This window comes from Schistocerca serialis, chromosome 2 (assembly GCF_023864345.2).
Source record: "Schistocerca serialis cubense isolate TAMUIC-IGC-003099 chromosome 2, iqSchSeri2.2, whole genome shotgun sequence".
NCBI lineage: Eukaryota > Metazoa > Arthropoda > Insecta > Orthoptera > Acrididae > Schistocerca > Schistocerca serialis.
The window spans coordinates 974,535,422-974,557,154 of NC_064639.1; positions in this window are offsets into that span (position 1 = coordinate 974,535,422).

Consider the following 21,733-nt stretch of genomic DNA (forward strand, 5'->3'; position numbering starts at 1 on the left):
AAAACGGATCTAGTTTTAGTGTTAAAAAAGGAGAACTTTTACAAACAATCACAGTCTAAGTGTATAGAACGATTAACGACTCACATATTGGATAAATTTAAACAGTCAAAAGACAGTGTATGTAAAATTAAGTCAATTTTAAAAGTGTTTGTCTCAAAATTGCTACAAAAGTGGAAAAAATCCAATTGGAATATGGAAAGATTTACCAAATCCAATTCAGAATGGTTAAAAAACGACTTGGTCTTGCCAGCTCTAAGCACTACAACCACAAACGAAGATTTACACGTGAAAAAACCCAGAGTAAGACCTGCAAAATCTTTTGAAGAGAGCTCTCAACGATCAAAACGAAGAATAGTGCAACCAATTATTGCTGAGTCAACCCCAGAGCTTTTGTGCACTGCTGCTCAAAGTAGCCTTAATAAGAGTGGAAAAAGAACAGCTGCACAGGTAGTAAACTTAGCTCTAAGCACAAGCCCTCGCAGATACAAACGCATGAAACACATTCACGAAAAACCATCATATATGGTTATGAAGCCTTACTCATCCGAAAACGCCTTACCGCTCATTATTGACTCTGACATGGGAAAAGATTATATTTCCACAAATGGGGCCTTGACGGTAGTGGTGGACATTCCATTTACAAACAATGTGTTGCCAACAACTCACTGTATGGAGATACCATATGTTGGTATGCTATTCTATGTGCTATAGTTCAATTGCAAATGTCAGAGGTCACAACGAATAGTAAACAGATTTTCTAGCAAAACCCGAGTCGTCCTTCGTCTAGATATAATCGCATCATTCGCCTGCAGATTGAAAAGGAGACAAATGAATCAACAAACTCCATTACGAAGCAATTGAGGAACAAATATCAAGTTCGCAGCCTACTGAGGTGACCCTTGGGGATAAATCTTGCACATTTAAACATCGTGCTGTATGTACAATGATGGACGGAAAAACGTGTAATGTGCTCACAGACACTTCGTCAACACAAGCGTGTAATGTGTGCAAGGCAACACCCAAAGAACTCAACAACCTTGACTTACTTTTGCAAAAACAATATTCTACGACTAGTTCACTTAAGTTTGGGATATCTGTTTTACACTCATACCTTAGATGTTACGAGTACTTGTTACATGTATCATATAAATTGGAACTGAAGCAGTGGCAAGCAAGAGGTAAAGAAGCCAAAGAAAATATACAAAGGAGAAAATAAGAAATAACCACTAAATTCTATCGTGAAATGGGGTTAGTGGTAGACCAGCCCATGCAAGGAGGAGGTAACTCCAATGACGGGGATACTGCAAGAAAATTTTTTGCAGAGCCCACGAAATCTGCGGCTATAACAGGACTAGAGCCTGAAATTATACAAAGATTTGCAAACATCCTAAGCGTTTTGTCTTGTGGAATTAATGTTAATTACAGTACTTTTAAAAATTATTGCCTCGAAACAGCAAAAATCTGTTTAGAAACGTACAAGTGGTGCAAAATGAGTGCATCTGTGCACAAGCTGCTAATACATGGTGCAGACATAATAAAGGAACTACCTTTGCCTTTGGGGCTTTTTTCAGAAGATGTCTTGGAATCTAGTCAGAAAGAATATAAAGGTTTAAGACTTTTCCATGCAAGGAAAACTTCAAGAATACATACTAATACGGATATTGTCCACTGGATGCTGATAGCTTCAGATCCTATCATTGCGTCCAAGAGGAGGAGGCATATTAAAAAAAGAAAATCCTTTCCTAAGGCGGTACTGTTAATGTTAGAAGAACCTGTTGTGAAAATGCTTGAAGATAATGGTGACGAAGAAACAATGGATAATGATGATGATGATGATGACGACGACGACGGAACAATGGATGATTATAATGAGAGACACTAACTGTCTTACTGTCTTTAAACTTTAAGTAAAATACACTAATTTGATTATCATTCTACTTTTTCATTTTTAGCTACCTATAAATCACCTTTTAGGTTGGTAGGTACTTTCAGAATCTTGTCAAGTCTGAATACACATCAACCCTAAGGTCAGAAGCCTTTCTTAAGTCTAAATGCACATATTATTTAACATATTTGAATTTTGGCCGCCCAAAGTGGTCATTTTGCCGTGTGTGCGGCGGGTTAATCGTAAGAATGATTAAGTAATAATATAATCAGTCATAAGTGACAGAAAAAAATATATGAAACATTGTTGTTCACCGCCTTTTACGAGAGTGTGGAAGCTATTTCTGTGGTCAGCCAGAAAGCGATGGAGAACATACTGAAAGTCCACATTCTTGTCCAGCCCTCTGAAAGGAATGTTTCTATTCTCTCTTTGATCAGTGCGATCAGGACTATGATTATAAACGAAGATTTCGAATTCTAATTGATAGATATATTTGGTAAAGTTTCACACGCTGAGCAATGTAATATTCATTATGTTGATACCGTCAATAAATCTCCCTATCCTAAACAGCACTATGAGCAGTTCAAAGGCGACCTCTACGGTAAGTTTCTACTAAATTGTCTTTCGCCTTGACTGCTGTTAATCAGAATAAATGCTCTCCACAGAAGTGGAAAATAATTGTCACCACTTGCCACGCGGATTTGTTAACATTCGGTAGGCACACTAACAGTCACTCCTGCGAAATCTAAGCGATCCAGGATGGTGTACAGTCCTTGCGAGTCCACTTTCTATTATTACTGCAAATATGCGTCTAGTAACAGCCTGTCTCTGACGTCATCCGAGGCAGCGCGCACTCCGGCGTTTGACGTGGCGCTTTCTTGGACACTTAATATTACATAATGCTGTTGTGTATTAATTTAGAATCTCCGTAATTTTTGTTTGCATGTAGTTAAGTTGGTTAAAATCACAGAAAAAGTTTTAGCTCGCCTACATATAAATTTTGCCGTCTAGAATTAGCAGAACGGAACTGACAGTAGAACCTGACCTTTGAACTACAACTTAGAAAAGCCTTGTATTTGTCATTATTTACACCCAGGCCTTGAAACTTGTTATAGCTCTATTATTAATAGGTTTCATCACGTGATGTAACCAAAACTTTCTAGCCTTAATATAACAGATACTTAATCTACTACAAATAAGGACATTTTAGTTCCAAATTTAGTTTTCTGAAAATTACTCGAAAACTATTAGAGGTAGCTCAATGTGGTTACATAATTAATGTTTTATGTTGATCTGAAGCTTCATACAAATTTTCGTATTTCTAAGTCTTATATTTAGCGCCTTCAGCTTTTCTTAAGAACGCGGGTTCTGACCAAACTTTTTATTTAATCACGTTGAGACTTGCACCAGTTAATTTTGACATACATCTGCTCATTATGACCAGTTTTTGGGTATCTAGCTTTATTATTTAGCGCCACTTATTTTTCTCTTAAAACTATGTATTTCGGGAAAAATATTGACCCGATCATTCTGAGATTTGACAGTTTACAGATTAACATACTAAAGCACGTGCTAGCGAAGTTTGGAAAAGCAACTTTAACTTTTAATTCCATTCTTAATTATGGTGCAATACTTGTGCGCTACGTGCAGACGCGTTGTATTGTCGTGGCACTACTAGCAGTGAACTGGGGTAAGCCCCGGCACACTCGCTTGCCTCTGTGTCTCTCGAATGATACAGCGCTTGTTTCCACCACAGTTCGACTGTTAAGAACCCTTTTCCTCAGTAACGGGTAGACGTCTCAGGCTGAAGTTTATCTCACATACTAAGGTCTATAGGTCCTAGGCGACAAGAAGTAAAGTTTCACAGTACAACTAAAGTAAAAACTTGAAAACTGTTAATTTGTAATTATAGCTCATGAAAAAATGTGTCTTACAAGGGGACCATCCATACTGTAAATCACGGATTTTGACGCGCTTCAAATATGTTGCAGAGGCACTTACCCTGATTACCTGGCTAACCGTTTTTTTAGCGACGGGCCTTGGTTTTTCAGAAAATCGATTTTGAAGTTCATTGCACGCTTTGTATACCCGTAACATTACATATATTCCAAGCAAGTCAGCGTAGCTTCAAATGGTTTAAATGGCTCTGAGCACTATGGGACTTGACTTCTGAGGTCATCAGCCCCTAAGAACTTAGAACTACTTAAACCTAACTAACCTAAGGACATCACACACATCCATGCCCGAGGCATGATTCGAACCTGCGACCGTAGCGGTCGCGCGGTTCTAGACTGTAGCGCCTAGAACCGCTCGGCCACTCCGGCCGGCCAGCGTAGCGCAGCGGTAAAGGTTCACGGCTGCCGCGCTGGAGGTACCATGTTCGAATCCTCCTCGTGTATCTCTTTTTGCAAAATCGACCGAATTTTCCAATTTTATTTCAAAGAATATCAACAAACAGTGTAAGGTGTGCGAAATTATAAAGATATATTCAGTTATTAATTTTTTCAAATATTCATTCCATTTGTGGGTCGCAGTTGGAGTTCCAAATGTTCATACAACGGTCCCTTCTTGTATTACCTGAAGTCGAACTCCGCCCATTATCGTCCCCTCCCCCGTGAATACTGTTAGCCGTAACGGGAACCCCAGCTCCTAGTTGCGGCCAGTGAGGATGCGAGTTGCATCCCTTTACGTTCGCATCTAACTACAGCGTCAGTTGCTCGCAAAGCGTCTTTAGTGCAGTGTGTTAGAAGAATTCTGTGAAATGGGAGTACCTGTTTCTGCAGTAGTGCAGCCAGAAGAAGATCCACAAGTAGAGGAGCTGAACGAAGAATCAAAAGAACCTTTATAATTTCGCACACCTTACACTGTTTGCTGATATTCTTTGAAATAAAATTGGAAAATTCGGTCGGTTTTGAAAACAAAAAAACAGAAAAAGTACACGAGCAGGATTCGTAGACATTACCTCCAGTGGTGTAGCCGTGATCCTTTACCGCTGCTCTACGCTGATATACTCCGTACATTTGTACTGTTACGGGTATACAAAGTGCGCAATGAACTTCAAACTCGATTTTATCAAAAACCAAGGCCCGTCTCTAAAAAGCCGGATAGCCAGGTACTCAGAGTAAGTGCCTCTACAACATATTTGAAGCGCATCAAAATCCGTGATTTACAGTATGGAGGGTCCCCTTGTTAGATCATTTGTTATCCGATATCAAAATTGAAATTGAAACGGTCAGTAGTTCTGCATTTAGCCTGACTGGGTCGCAATCGCAAAAATCAAACATCAGGCAAGGAATGACTTTATTGGTCATATGACGCGTTTCAGAATGTATCCATCATCAGATATCCAGGAGCGATTACTGCACATAGAATGGAGAACTACCGACTATTATAGCAATTGTCGGTTGCCTCCTGCCTGATTTTATGTCACATTTACGAGGCCTGTTCAGAAAGTAAGCTCCGATTGATTGCCAAATTGAAACCACAGTGAACATCAGAAATGTTTTACTTGTAACAATTAGCTACACCTTTCAGCTACTTCTCTACGTAGTCGCCGTTCTGACTTAGACTTTTGTCATAGCGTTGTACCAACTTTTCAATAGCCTCATCATAGAAGGCAGCCGCCAGTGCTTTCCGCCAATTCTCCACGCTGGCCTACACCTCGTTGTCTGTGTCAAAATGTTGTCTTCGAAGACAGCGGTTCATGTGACCAGAGATGAAACTCAGGGGGAGACAATTGCGGACTGTATTGTGGGTAATCTCACATTTCCATTTGAAAACGATGCAGGAGCATCTTCATTGCCCCTGCAGAATGCGGCTGAGAATTGTCTTGATGAAGAAACAGCACGACAGTTATGTAATGTTAGCTGCATAGCTTCAGGCGAAATTTCTCACCAGGCCCTCGTACTTGGCGGCAGACACTATTTTCTAGACATCTTTACGCACTCACTGCGAGCTCAGAAATGAGAAGAGCGACGTGATGCTAACTGGGGTTATACTAGAGACACCACCCAACACATCTGTGCAAAGCTTTATCGGATTTTCATAGTCGTTTCCATTTCGCGACCGATCGGAGCTTACTTTCTGAACGCCCCTCGTATATTATTGAAGTTGAAACATTCTCGAAAATAAATGAAAAACACTAGTTTGCTTTTATTATATGGTATTACTTTTATTGTGCTAACCGATTCTTCAGGCATGTCTGAAGATTGTCTATAAATGTAACACCGTAGAACAAAAGCAAACTAGCGCTTTTCATTTATTATAATGTTGTTCTACCAAGAACCGACTGAAGATTCTGTTAACATGATTCTCGAAAATTTGTAATCCGTGGGACCTATATCTTGTCAGCATCAATGTCGATATCAAGCAAAAATGGTCGAGATCATCGGTTCCAGGAATGGATGAACTGCCTGTATACATAATTAAGTTTGTACAGTACCCTCAGTGCGCAATTCCTACTCACACCTGGCCATTTTTTCTCGATTTTTATGGCACGACATACGCTCCCCGTTGTAAAAACTATGTTACAAAATCAAGATACTATTCGCACTCGTCTGCTATCATATTCAAAAGTGTAGCTTGATGGCCGTTTGGAGCGCTGTTGTCGCACAGTATTAAAAAAATGAACATAGGTGTCGCGACTGTATGTGTTAGCGTGTGGCTACACTAATTACGCTACTGTGCGGGGCAAAGTGAAGCCGGAGGCGGTTAATAGACTGCTCTTCTCAAACAGCCCGAAAGAGCTGCAGAATCAATACCCCATCTGACGAACGTATCACCGTCAACAGGGTCACATACCGTCAGTCCATGAGGAATCCAGGGACGCTGACGCAGATTCTACAGATCAGAAACTGTACGTCAACAACTCTCCCATCTCTGACTATTTTAAATAGCTGTGGAATGTTTCTTCCACCATCCGGCTCGAACCGGCTCGTTCCGCGTTGACAGGTGTTGCGTCACTACGGTTGAGGACTGTTGACATGTAAGCGTGGAAAGTAACTGGGAGCATGTAAAAATGGCATCACAGAATTATTTAGGTAAAAACAACTTGTTAAGCTGGCATTTACGAACGCACTGCGTTTCTTATTTATATTCTTTAGCCGGCCGTGTGGCCGTGCGGTTAAAGGCGCTTCAGTCTGGAACCGCGTGACCGCTACGGTCGCAGGTTCGAATCCTGCCTCGGGCATGGATGTGTGTGATGTCCTTAGGTTATTTAGGTTTAAGTAGTTCTAAGTTCTAGGGGACTGATGACCACTGATGTTAAGTCCCATAGAGCTCAGAGCCATTTGAACCATTTTTTTTATATTCTTTAAACATAATTTAATTTTCAGTAAATGCTTTTGAAATATTGTTTCACAACTTTTTATAGAAACTTCCAAAGTACAGTAAGGTTTTGTGCTAATTTCAATCCCAAGACAAAAGTTGGACTCAATTAAAATCCGACGCTTCTTAGACCAGTATACCCGTGGCAACTGTAGTTTAATACATAGATTAGTCTGAGAATATTTGTTTCACATACAGCTTGAAACGCCATATCTACGTCGTGCAGTAATCGCTCCTGGATATCCGATGATGCATAAATTCTGAAACGCCTCTTATGAGCAATAAAGTCACTCCTCGCCTGATGTTTGACTTTTACCATTGCGACCCAGTCCGCCTCAATGCAGAACTACTGATTGTTTTAATTTCGTGATCGACGTCGGATAACAAATGAATAATTATTAAATGGTTATTAATGGCAGAATGGTTATCTGGAGAGTGATTTGCAAACAGACACTGGGGAAAGTTAGCCAGTGTGAAACTCTGCACTCTACTGAACTTTCGTGTGCCCCAAAATTTTTCTGGATCGCCACCCAAGTTAAAATTGGGAAAATTTAATATAAGAACTGACTTGCGCACGGAATTGGTAAACGTAACTAACGTGTTAAAATTAATAAAAAGATACAAGAGAATATATGGAATAAGCATGTGGGAACAATTTATGTACAACCGTTTAATCAAATAATTCAGAGAAAACAAGAGCTTAAGCCTCAACAAAAAAACGATAACCGGACATAGTCTACAAATGTGCCTGCCTTTGATCTTCAGAAACGCCAGGTGGGATGTATTGAAAGTGATCTTACAAAAGGGGACGGGTATGTCTGAGAAACAATCTTCATCGTTTAGAATAGTTTATTAAAATAAAATATCATATTGAAAATTCACAAAATAATTCTTAACTATTATCTATCCTTGCCTGTTACGCAGTTAATTGCCTCACTTATATTACTATTATACTGAGTGCTGTTGTATATTGCGCTGATAAATGAAAACGAAATCTTCAGCGCTCATGAGAGAAGTTCACACAAACATACACGGTTCACACACAAGAAAAGAGATAAAAAGAATTTGGCCCATCACAGTAAGTCAGAAGCTCAGAGGTTCATCCCTATCGCTATGAATTATTGTGAACAAGAATACTATGGAACACTTTCCGAAAAAGAAATTTATCTGCATCATCTTACACATCAAACTAAGCCACGCCGGCGCGAAATACCCGCAAATGCCGTGAATATTTATGAACAAAGCAGACTCGTGAAAGCTTCAGTAACACAAATATAAATCGTATAGACACAAATAGCAATAAAATATCACGCGGAATTAAGAATAAAATTTATTCAAGATGGTACTGAAATTACACACGGTGAAATCACCAACACGTGGCATGAACAAAGCTACACGATCTTAAAATTGAAACGAAATGAAAAGTAGAAGAAATAAAACACATACACCCGACGAAAATTCACACATACATTCCAATTAAAAGAAAAGTCATACAACTAAATTTTAAATCTGTGCTGGAGCAACGAACTTCCTATACCACGTGTTCTGGTTACACAAAGCAAGGATTGGAAAAACTTACTAAATACCGAAAATATCGTCATGACTATACTATGAAAAATATAAGAATTCGATTTCCGAACTTGAAGATGAACTAGCAGCTCAAACGCATACATCATTTACAATAGCTACACATTGATACAGTCACCGGCGCCAAGCCCCTCTTAAGAGCGCCTTCTTTGCTCGCCAAAGGTCCAGACCCCAGTCACGAGAGCACGTTTTCCCTGCAACGAACTTCCCCCAGGTAGCCGGAAGAGACTAGAGGGGTCCTTCCCGCCACCAACTGAACTACTGTCGAATGACTGCCGTAAGGGTACAAATCACTTTGCCTTGAGCGAGAAAGCTACGTTGGGTACACTGTTCCTACCACAACAGCCAGCCAGATGCTGTACTGCTAACATATATAAAACAAATTCAACATATAAACTCACTCACTTATTCATACAGATGATAAAGAGAGAAAGGAAATGTGGGTGCACCAAATGTAGGTAATGTACATAGGATTAGATGCTTACTGGAAAAAGTGATACTTTAATGTAACTATGTACCACTGAATGACAAACACGAAGTGCAAAATTAAATTACAAATAATTGAGCGTGACAGGACGAAATAGTACGAAACGAATCTAACAGAAACGTTTCAATATAAATAAACAATTTCCGGGTTCTTTCCTTTACTTGTACTTTAAAACATTGTTTCTTGCAAAATTTCATGATTTTATATCAACCATTAGGTTTTGATGAGAGAATTTGCATCAAAATGTGTGACATAAATGGCCGTATCTCTTGACTGCATTGACTTAGAAGCTCCAATATTGTTACACCGCCAAGGGCTGCAGGCCTCAGTATGTGACATAATTGTAACTTGTAACATCCACCCCATTCCTAGGAAAAAAGGGTCTTATCAGACGGACGAACAGACGGAGAGTAGGATAAGAAATGACAATTTTTTTGTATGATATAGTTTGAAATTTACAGTTTTCGGATTTTTTTCCTTTTGTTGTACTGTGAAACACTCCTTTTTGCCAAATTACATGATTCTAGGCCAACGGGGAGTACCCTATGCGCTATGACGAGTGATTTTTCGAATATCAAAATATGTGACATAAATTGGCGTATCTTTTGATTTCATTGACTTAGACGCTTAAAATATTTACACTGAGAAGGGACTATACATCTTGTTCTTGTGGTCTGATGCAAGCCTCTTCATCTCCGAATAACTTCCGCAGGCTACATGCTTCTGAATTTTCTTACTGTATTCGTCCTTTGGTCTCCCTCTACGATTTGTACCCGCTTCCTCCCCCCACCCCTCCCCACACACTTCCCTGCAATACTAGATTGGCTATCGCTTCATGTCTCAGAATGAGACCTACCAACCGATCCCTTCTTCTAGTCGGGCTGCGCCACAAATTCCTTTTCTTCCCAATTCTGTTCAGTACCTCCTCATTAGTTACGTGATCTACCCATCTAATCTTCAGGATTCTTTTGTAATACCACGTGTCAAGACCTTTTATTTTCTTGTCTAAATTATTTATCGTCCAGGGATACACTCCATATCAATACTTTCAGAAAAGACTTCCTAAGACTAAAGTCTGTATTCGACGTTAACAAATTTCTCTTCCTAAGAAACGCTTTTCTTGGCATTTCCAGTTCACATTTTATATCATCTCTACTGCGGCCGTCATCGGTTATTTTGATTCCTGAATAACAAAACTCATCTACTTCTTTAAGTTTCTGGTTTCCTAAAATATTTCCCTTGTCATCACGTGATGTAAATCGACTACATTCCTTTATCATTGTTTAGCTTTTGTTGATGTTCATCTTATATCCTTCTTTCAAGACAATGTCCACTCCGTTGAACTACCCTTCCAGGTCCTTTGCTGTGTCTGACAGAATCACAATGTCATCGGTAAATCTCAAAGTTTTTCTTTTCCTTCCTGAACGTTAACTCCTACTCCAAATTTTTCTTTGGTTTTCTTTACTGTTTACTCACTGTACATATCGAATAACTTTGGGGTAGGCTGCAATCCTGTCTCACTCCCTTCTGAACCACTGCTCCCCTTTCATGCCCCTCGACTCTTATAACGCTCTCTGGTTTCTGTACAAGCTGTAAATAGACTTTCACTCCCTGTATTTTACCCTGAAAGGTCTCTGTTGGATTCCTTTCATGTTAATTTCTTAAATCTGTTGTCATTTACGGCATAAATTCTTCTTCTAAATTTACTGTGGCGTTTCTGACTATCTGGGAGGAGACTGAGTAGTGGAACGTGTTACTTTTACACATAAACAAGAACAATCTGTCACACTACTACACTTTAAAACACAGTTTATATGTAATTCATGTCACACAGTCTCATACGGAACCTACATCCACTTTCTTTTATATACTGTATATGATAAGATACTGTCATCCCCCTTCCCTTCTGTGTGAGAGAATGAATGAGCAAATGTATTTCTAGTTGCATGCTGGATGGTAGCAGACAAGCCTGTCTGCTAGAGAACAGTAGAACCAACGTCGGAACAGGTAGCTACGCTTTCTAAAAGCAGAGAGGTTTCTATTCTTAGTATGGTCCTGTCAGTCCCTTGTCATGTTGGTATAGGAAGCTGCGCTCTGACCACTTCCGTTTGTATTTGTGAGCCACCCTCAGGAAGGGACCACGGCAGTCTGTCCGCGGCGAGCGTCTGAAGTGGTAAGATCTCCGGCTAAGCGCGTGTCTGCTAAGTCCGTAGGACAATGGATGTCTTAAGTTCAGCCTAACTGAAAATTTAATCACCTTTATTTCAGGTTTAGCTCTAAAATATCTAATGTTATCTTAAATTGCAACGCAGTGCAATTCGAGTGTGAAGTTCAGAATATCTTCCGGTAGTTGCTTCGTCACTACGTTGTGAGTAAAGTGGAACCACGTGTTGATCAGTAACTCTAACTAAGATCATCAATCTTAAATGCGAATGTGCGTGAGATTATAACGTCTTGTCTTGACAATATTTTTGAATATAGCAACTTTTCTTTATGTTCAACCCATGTGGGGTGTAGTTTGTGAGACCAGTACCACGTGCTTATACAATTGTTTGACCCATCAGGTTAATAGTAAGACGATAGTAACCAGTTCGAGGTTTTTCTTTTGTAAATTGCGTTTCTATGTAATTTATTTTAATTATCAAAATTATTGTGGAGTTACACTCTTTGTGTAAACAAAGTTGACCACGTGAAGCATGTGGTGTCAGCATCAAAGTAGCCCTCAGCTATTCTTTTCGGGAACATTTCACAGAGAGTTAGTACGCATTTAGTATACCAGTGTGTGGTAATTTCATGACGGACAGGATTATGCTACGAACGTAACTTCTTTGGGTGAAAATTGAATCGGTTGGTTGTGGTTAATTTCCTCTTGGATATGTTTCAACGTTCTTCGTGTGTTATTTTATGAATGCAGTGTTGTATGTAGTCTCCCAATCTTGGCTCCCTATTTGATGTGTGCCATAAGATTAAAAAAATCACATTTTCAAAATCCTAAATAAGGCACCAGCTTAGTTATGATTCAAGTTTAATATGCTGAAATTTCAATGATCAATGTTAAAATAAATTTCCAAATGTAAACTGATTTATTTCTTTTTATTTAAATATATATATATATATATATATATATATATATATATATATATATATCACCGGTTGTCGTATGACTATTAAATGATTATAATTAATGTTAGTCTGGTTGCGAATTTGGTAAGCTAGTCTGGATACTTGGTGAAACACTTGCTCAGTAATGCAAGGTTAACTTCCCCAGACAACTCACAGCTTTTAACCCGCTTTTATTGTCTATCAGCACCGCTTTCAGAAGAAATTAAAGCAACAACATTACACATGGCGACCCTGTTCTGTGATTCCGCTAGACTCTGGAATCTCTGAAACGTTAGATTGCGAGCGTTCTATAATCTTAATTTTTTCCCCTGTAGCGCTCGAACAACTTCTGCGTTGTTTCTGAGCAGACTTTCAAAAGATTCACGGCGTTGTTGATCGGCGTTGTGTTGTTTGTCTTGTTTTGTTTTCTATATTTGTGTGTTTTATATGTATGTGTTTTTTTCTCGCATGTAAATTGCACTGACTTCGATAAAAAGATATAAATTTGTTTTGCGTGTGAAAAAGTGCGTACTAGGTTGGGTACCTTTCGTGTGACTGTCGTAATTTTTGGGGAATACATTTATTCTGATTAGTGTGTTGCGTACCGGGTATAAATTGAACTAATGCAGACACGTAACCAAGCTAAAAGTAGACGGTCCAACAACTTAAGCAAAATGGACCAAGGGGATAATTTGATTTCGAATATTAACACGTCGGACGGTTCAGGAAATGCAATGGGGAATACTTCAGAGGAAATGCAAAACAGGACGAACGGGCTCACAGCAGAGCCAGAAATTAATTTGCCTCTAACTAACCAAATTGATTTGGAGAACTCATAAAAGCCTTATTGCATCAAAATAAAGAAAACGCAGAGAAATCAGAAAAATCGTTCCGAGAACAAAAAGAATCATCTGAAAAATCGATCCGAGAGCTAGGCGAACAAATGACGCAGAAATCTGAAAAATCGATCCGTGAGCTAAGCGAACAAATGACGCAGAAATCTGAAAAATCGATCCGCGAGCTAGGCGAACAAATAGACGAAAAACTAATCCAGCGGACAAATAAAGTCGACAAGTTGATGCAGAGAGTGTCCGATGACATCTCACAAAGAATAAACAATCTGGCAAGTGAAATAAAAAGTGATATTATGAAAGAATTAGGCCTTCTTTCTTTGGAATAGGAGCTATTATATTCTTCTTGAAGTCTGAGAGTATTTCGCCTGCATTATACGTCTTGCACACTACAAGGAAGAGGTTTTTCATGGCTGGCTCTCCCACGGCTATCAGTAGTTCTGATGGGATGTTGCCTACTCCAGGGGCCTTGTTCCATTTTAGGTCTTTCAGTGCTTTGTGAAATTCTTCTCGCAGTATCATATCTCCCATCTCATCGTCATCCACGTCCTCTTCCATTTCTATAATATTGCCTTGAAGTACATTTCCGTTCCCAACATCCTCTATACACTCCTTCGACGTTTCAGCTTTCCATCCTTCGTTCAGGACTGGTTTTCTATCTGAGCTCTTGATATTCACACAGCTGCTTGTCTTTACTCCCAAGGCCTCTTTTATTTTCCTTATATTAGGTGTTATCTATTTTTCCTCTAACGACACATGTCTCTACATCCTTACATTTGTTCAAAAATGTCTCTAAGCACTATGGGACTTAACATCTGAGGTCATCAGTCCCCTAGACTTAGAACTACTTAAACCTAACTAACCTAAGGACATCACACACATCCATGCCCGAGGCAGGATTCGAACCTGCGACCATAGCAGCAGCGCAGTTCCGGACTGAAGCACCCAGAACCGCCCGGTCACAACGGCCGGCTTACATTTGTCCTCTATCCATTATTGCTTAGCCATTTTGCACTCTCTATCAATCTCATTTTTAGACGTTTGTATTCCCTTTCGCCTGCCTCATTTACTGCATTTTTATATTTTCTCCTTTCATCAGTTAAATTCAATATCTGTAGTGTTACCCAAGTTTTTCTACTAGGTCTTGATCTTTACCTTTGCATCATCTTCTACTGTATTCCTTCCCCCTGTTCTAGTCAATCGTTGCTTAATTCTCCTTCTGAAACTCTCAACAATCTGTGGTTCTTTTAACTTATCCAGGTTCCACTCTTTAATTTCCTACCTTTTTGTAATTTCTTCAGTTTTAATCTACTGTTCAAGGCAAATAAATTTTGGTCGGAGTTCACATTTTCTCCTGGAAAAGTCTTACAGTTTAAAATTTGGTTCTGAAATCTCAGTCTTACTATGATACACTCCTGGAAATTGAAATAAGAACACCGTGAATTCATTGTCCCAGGAAGGGGAAACTTTATTGACACATTCCTGGGGTCAGATACATCACATGATCACACTGACAGAACCACAGGCACATAGACACAGGCAACAGAGCATGCACAATGTCGGCACTAGTACAGTGTATATCCACCTTTCGCAGCAATGCAGGCTGCTATTCTCCCATGGAGACGATCGTAGAGATGATGGATGTAGTCCTGTGGAACGGCTTGCCATGCCATTTCCACCTGGCGCCTCAGTTGGACCAGCGTTCGTGCTGGACGTGCAGACCGCGTGAGACGACGCTTCATCCAGTCCCAAACATGCTCAATGGGGGACAGATCCGGAGATCTTGCTGGCCAGGGTAGTTGACTTACACCTTCTAGAGCACGTTGGGTGGCACGGGATACATGCGGACGTGCATTGTCCTGTTGGAACAGCAAGTTCCCTTGCCGGTCTAGGAATGGTAGAACGATGGGTTCGATGACGGTTTGGATGTACCGTGCACTATTCAGTGTCCCCTCGACGATCACCAGTGGTGTACGGCCAGTGTAGGAGATCGCTCCCCACACCATGATGCCGGGTGTTGGCCCTGTGTGCCTCGGTCGTATGCAGTCCTGATTGTGGCGCTCACCTGCACGGCGCCAAACACGCATACGACCATCATTGGCACCAAGGCAGAAGCGACTCTCATCGCTGAAGACGACACGTCTCCATTCGTCCCTCCATTCACGCCTGTCGCGACACCACTGGAGGCGGGCTGCACGATGTTGGGGCGTGAGCGGAAGACGGCCTAACGGTGTGCGGGACCGTAGCCCAGCTTCATGGAGACGGTTGCGAATGGTCCTCGCCGATACCCCAGGAGCAACAGTGTCCCTAATTTGCTGGGAAGTGGCGGTGCGGTCCCCTACGGCACTGCGTAGGATCCTACGGTCTTGGCGTGCATCCATGCGTCGCTGCGGTCCGGTCCCAGGTCGATGGGCACGTGCACCTTCCGCCGGCCACTGGCGACAACATCGATGTACTGTGGAGACCTCACGCCCCACGTGTTGAGCAATTCTGCGGTACGTCCACCCGGCCTCCCGCATGCCCACTATACGCCCTCGCTCAAAGTCCGTCAACTGCACATACGGTTCACGTCCACGCTGTCGCGGCATGCTACCAGTGTTAAAGACTGCGATGGAGCTCCGTATGCCACGGCAAACTGGCTGACACTGACGGCGGCGGTGCACAAATGCTGCGCAGCTAGCGCCATTCGACGGCCAACACCGCGGTTCCTGGTGTGTCCGCTGTGCCGTGCGTGTGATCATTGCTTGTACAGCCCTCTCGCAGTGTCCGGAGCAAGTATGGTGGGTCTGACACACCGGTGTCAATGTGTTCTTTTTTCCATTTCCAGGAGTGTATAATCAATCTGAAACCTGCCGTTGTCTTCAGGTCTCTTCCACGTATACAACCTGGTTTCAAAATTCTTACATCAAGTCTCAGCGATTCTCTGTGCAAAATTCTACCGGGCGGCTTCCTCTTTCATTCCTTTCCATCATTTCACGTACACCAAAAAATTTTTTTTCTCTGTCTTTTCTTCCATAGAATTCCAGTCTCCGTCACAATTAAATTGTCATCTCCCTTAACTATCTGAATAACTTCTTTTATTTCATCACATCTTTCCACAATCTCTTATCTGCGGAGCTAGTTGGCAAATAAACTTCTACTACTGTTGTGGGCGTTGGCTTCACGTCTATCTTGGCTAAGATAATGCGTTCACTATGCTGTCCGGAGTAGCTTACCCGCATGGCTATCTTCTTATTCATTGTTACACCTATTTCTGCGTTACCCCAATTTGATTTTGTATTTATAACCCTGTATTTACCTGACCAGAAGTCCTTTTCCCCCTGCCACCGATTTCCCTTTTTAAATTTTCTAACCTGCCTATAGACCTTAATATAATAATTTTGAACTTCATACGTCCACCCCTTCTGAGAAAGAGGGTTCTTAACAGTCGGACAGACAGGCAGACAGATGGAGAACAAAGTGATGCGCTGAACCCTAAAAATGGACATTTGTATGTGTGTATGTGCAGGTGTTGACAGATGTGAAAATTACCGAACTATCAGTTTAATGAGTCACAGCTGCAAAATACTAACGCGAATTCTTTACAGACGAATGGAAAAACTGGTAGAAGCGGACCTCGGGGAAGATCAGTTTGGATTCCGTAGAAATGTTGGAACACGTGAGGCAATACTAACCTTACGACTTATCTTAGAAGAAAGATTAAGAAAAGGCAAACCTACGTTTCTAGCATTTGTAGACTTAGAGAAAGCTTTTGACAACGTTAACTGGAATACTCTCTTTCAAATTCTGAAGGTGGCAGGGGTAAAATACAGGGAGCGAAAGGCTATTTACAATTTGTACAGAAACCAGATGGCAGTTATAAGAGTCGAGGGGCATGAAAGGGAAGCAGTGGTTGGGAAAGGAGTGAGACAGGGTTGTAGCCTCTCCCCGATGTTATTCAATCTGTATATTGAGCAAGCAGTAAAGGAAACAAAAGAAAAATTCGGAGTAGGTATTAAAATTCATGGAGAAGAAATAAAAACTTTGAGGTTCGCCGATGACATTGTAATTCTGTCAGAGACAGCAAAGGACTTGGAAGAGCAGTTGAACGGAATGGACAGTGTCTTGAAAGGAGGATATAAGATGAACATCAACAAAAGCAAAGCGAGGATAATGGATGTAGTCAAATTAAATCGGGTGATGCTGAGGGGATTAGATTAGGAAATGAGACACTTAAAGTAGTAAAGGAGTTTTGCTATTTAGGGAGTAAAATAACTGATGATGGTCGAAGTACAGAGGATATAAAATGTAGACTGGCTATGGCAAGGTTCAAATGGCTCTGAGTGCTATGGGACTTAACATCTTAGGTCATCAGTCCCCTAGAACTTAGAACTACTTAAACCTAACTAACCTAAGGACATCACACACATCCATGCCCAAGGCAGGATTCGAACTTGTGACCGTGGCAGTCCCGCGGTTCCGGACTGAAGCGCCTAGAACCGCACGGCCACCGCGGCCGGCCAATGGTAAGGAAATCGTTTCTGAAGAAGAGAAATTTGTTAACATCGAGTATAGATTTAAGTGTCAGGAAGTCGTTTCTGAAAGTATTTGTATGGAAGTGAAACATGGACGATAACCAGTTTGGACAAGAAGAGAATAGAAGCTTTCGAAATGTGGTGCTACAGAAGAATGCTGAAGATTAAATGGGTATATCATATAACTAATGAGGAGGTATTGAATAGGATTGGGGAGAAGAGAAGTTTGTGGCACAACTTGACTAGAAGAAGGGATCGGTTGGTAGGACATGTTTTGAGGCATGAAGGGATCACAAATTTAGCATTGGAGGGCAGCGGGGAGGGTAAAAATCGTAGAGGGAGACCAAGAGATGAATACACTAAGCAGATTCAGAAGGACGTAGGTTGCAGTAGGTACTGGGAGATGAAGAAGCTTGCACAGGATAGAGTAGCATGGAGAGCTGCATCAAACCAGTCTCAGGACTGAAGACCACAACAACAACAACAACATGTGTGTATGTGTGCGTATGTAAGTTCCACATCTTCTCCTAAACCACCAGACCGATTTCAACCAGACTTCGTACACATATGTCTTACTGTCAGACAACAACCGCTGTGGGGGTAAGGACCACATACCTTTCAGAAGGGTTGCGGGGAGGGTGGGGTAGGGATAAAAAGGCAACGGAGCCCGCGACGCATGAATTTCCATATTTTGTACACCAGTATTTAAGAATGAGAGCTCCAGAATTGGACAATGAGAGCACTTAGCGACTTGCAGTAAACTTTAAACATAATTCCACCCCTTTAAGATATTTTTTCTCGCTCACAAAGCCCCCAAAATGTTAAAAGCAACGCGTAAGCCATGACATTACAATTTATTCTTCTTTACTACCAATTGTATTCGCGACATATAGCTCCATATAGCACTGAATGTACTCGCAATATTACATCATTGTACGATAGTACGTTCAGGAAATATGACATCACAAACATTACGCACAAGACGAGACACTATGTAGTACGGGCGTGGACGCACAGCTACAAATAAAAACCTGGGCAACGTCTCGTTTCTTTGCCAGTTATTATGTAAAGTCTACAGAATACTTTCACTTGTTGCTCATACGTGCACAAGTAAAGCGACTATCACTTCAGAATACTGGAATGCTCGGATGGGGTTTTTCACAGGAATACATGCACGGAAAAACGGGCTGACCCTCAAATGTAAAAAGTTACAGATAAGTGTTGCCATCTGTTGCTGGGTACTGGAACAATCAAGATTGAAATTGGTCTCATTTGTGGGTGAGACCAATGTCAATTTTGATAGTTCCCGTACCCAGAAACAGTTGGCAACACTTACCTCTAAGTTTTTACATTTGAGGGTCAGCTCGTTTTTCCGCGCGTGTATTCATATCTTCCATAAACAGCTACTTGCACTGTTCTTAATGATTGTTGTGTGATATTACTCTGACCTGTTACATGTTAGCTATCTGTACAAACCCAAATGCATTTCTTGAATTGAAAGTGAAGGTGTAATGTAATGAAATCGGTCTGCAAAATAAAACGTTTTCACTAGCAATGTGTCGGAGTTGCGTTTCCTTATTCAGCAACGAAATTTAACCTAATTAATGGTACCATCACGTGAATCTTACATAGGGACTCAGGAAAGAAAGATTGATGAAGTCTAAAAAAGATTTAATTGCGTAACAATAACTAGGGTAGTAATGAAAAAGCGATAGACTAAAAATCCTGGGTGTGATGATAAAGTTTCTCAAACACTTAGTAGGATTTTAAAGACAAAATCGGGAGCGAAATAAAGAAAATGCAGAAATAAGAGCAGAGTTAGAACACAGAAATAAATAGAAAGATAGAGCGGACAGCAGTAAATTACGAAAACTACTGCACAAATACAAACAAACAGGATAGAGGAGCAAAAGTAGACGAGTGGCATTACTAGGCTAGCTGCCGCTCCGGACAAACTTCGACTTTGTCCCCCCCCCCTCTTTCCTCCCCAGCTTCCCCCCAACTGCGCCCTGGCGACATCTTACCGTTTTATCTTCAGTTCTCACCACTTCTTAGCCGGTTTATTAGTTTACTGAGCTCAACACGACTTTACAATGAAGTAAAAGGCACACACTTCAGTAATTTCTTTTGTGTGATACTGAAACGCAACAACATAGTGCCTGATAATTTTTACCCGTAGTTAATTCTGTAACCACGCAACTGTGATGTAATTTCTCTCGTATGGCCTTTCATTATTTTACTTATGTTTTTGTATGATTAAATGTCAAAGAATGAATTCCAGTGAACTAATTAAAAAGAGTATTGTAATTAAAAATGTAGTAAAAACGCTCGGCAATCAGGGAAGTTTGCTATTGTATATAGCCAAAGAAGACGTTTGAAGTAAGACGTATCGTCGCATCGGACAGAAATAGTGTGCTGAGAGAGTTGCTAGCGACAAGTGGTCAAGTGTAGAGAACGTAGGAAATAAACTGCAAGATTTTTAATATATGGCCAGGCATATTATGTGGTTGTAAATTGACAAAGTGGGTCATCAAGAGAAATTAATATTCAAGAAAAATGCTGCAGGCCCAAACTTGTTCTATGGAGCGACGATAAAGAAGAATGTATTGCCGTACATAGTCGACGAATAATCCCTTACATCGCACCAGAATAAGATATGACCAGTTTCATCTTTAGACTTACAAGGCTAGCCAGAGTAGCATTTTTTCTTAAATGAGTAACAAAGTGTTTAGTGTAGTAACGGTTATAGTGTGAATGAACTTTATCACAACCATTTGCTTAACAGGGATCTGTCCTAGCGCTATTATTGACTCAGAGAATACCACCAGTGAAAGAATAGTAAGATACCATTTAACTGTGGTAAATAATATAAAGAAGTGCAATTCACAAAACTGAGAACTATCCAAACTGTTAATTAAGAGCAGCGAACATTGTTGCTTGGTAGAGTCATTAGTTAAAGAACAATGACTAACAGTGAAAGAGTAAAAGAATAATATTAATGACTATTGACAAAATACTACGTCAGAATAATATATTTCATATTTTGTTAGAATTGCAAGCTCTGCTCACATCTGCAAATTATGTAACAGGGTAGTGTAAAATTACTGATTCTTCGCTAAATGAAATATTAGGAACGTTCCAGAAAAAACTTACTATAATCGAAAACTATTATTTATGAACATTTGCATTTCTAAAATCAGTAACAGTTAACATTATAGTGCCGGCCGGAGTGGCCGAGCGGTTCTAGGCGCTACAGTCTGGAACCGCGCGGCCGCTACGGTCGCAGGTTCGAATCCTGCCTCGGGCATGGATATGTGTGATGTCCTTAGGTTAGTTAGGTTTAAGTAGTTCTAAGTTCTAGGGGACTGATGACCTCAGCAGTTAAGTCCCATAGTGCTCAGAGCCATTTGAACATTATAGTGAGTAACGCAAAGCTATTCATCACGCGAACTGTTTTGCAAACAATTAACTTTTACGTGGATGTGTTCATTACAAATTACTCTGCTGGTTTTCTGATCAACCTTAATTCATAGTATTAACTGTGTTTTTATAGCTGAGCTCGAGTCAGTGCTTTTGGTTCGATTTTCGGCTGATTGCAATTCAGTGATTAGTTCGCAATTAGAGCGTACAAACAATTAATAATCCTACAGTAATTTTTGTTCACACGGTGTTTTTATATCTGAGCTCGAGTCTGCTTTTGGTTCGATTCTCGGCTGGTTGCAATTCAGTAATTAGTTCGTAATTAGAGCGTACAAACAATTAATAATCGTACAATAAGTTTTGCTCGCACAGTGAGCTGAATACCGTTCATAAGTAATTTGCAGTCTATTTCTTATTTTTAGCTTTTTTGTCAAAATTTCTTTCGATCGTTATCGTGCGAATGTGGCCACGTGTATCTGCACTTATCCGGACATTTAAAATTCTTAGGAATAGATGCCTTTCCCAAAAACAGGGAATACTAGGTGCAACTAACCGAAAGTGT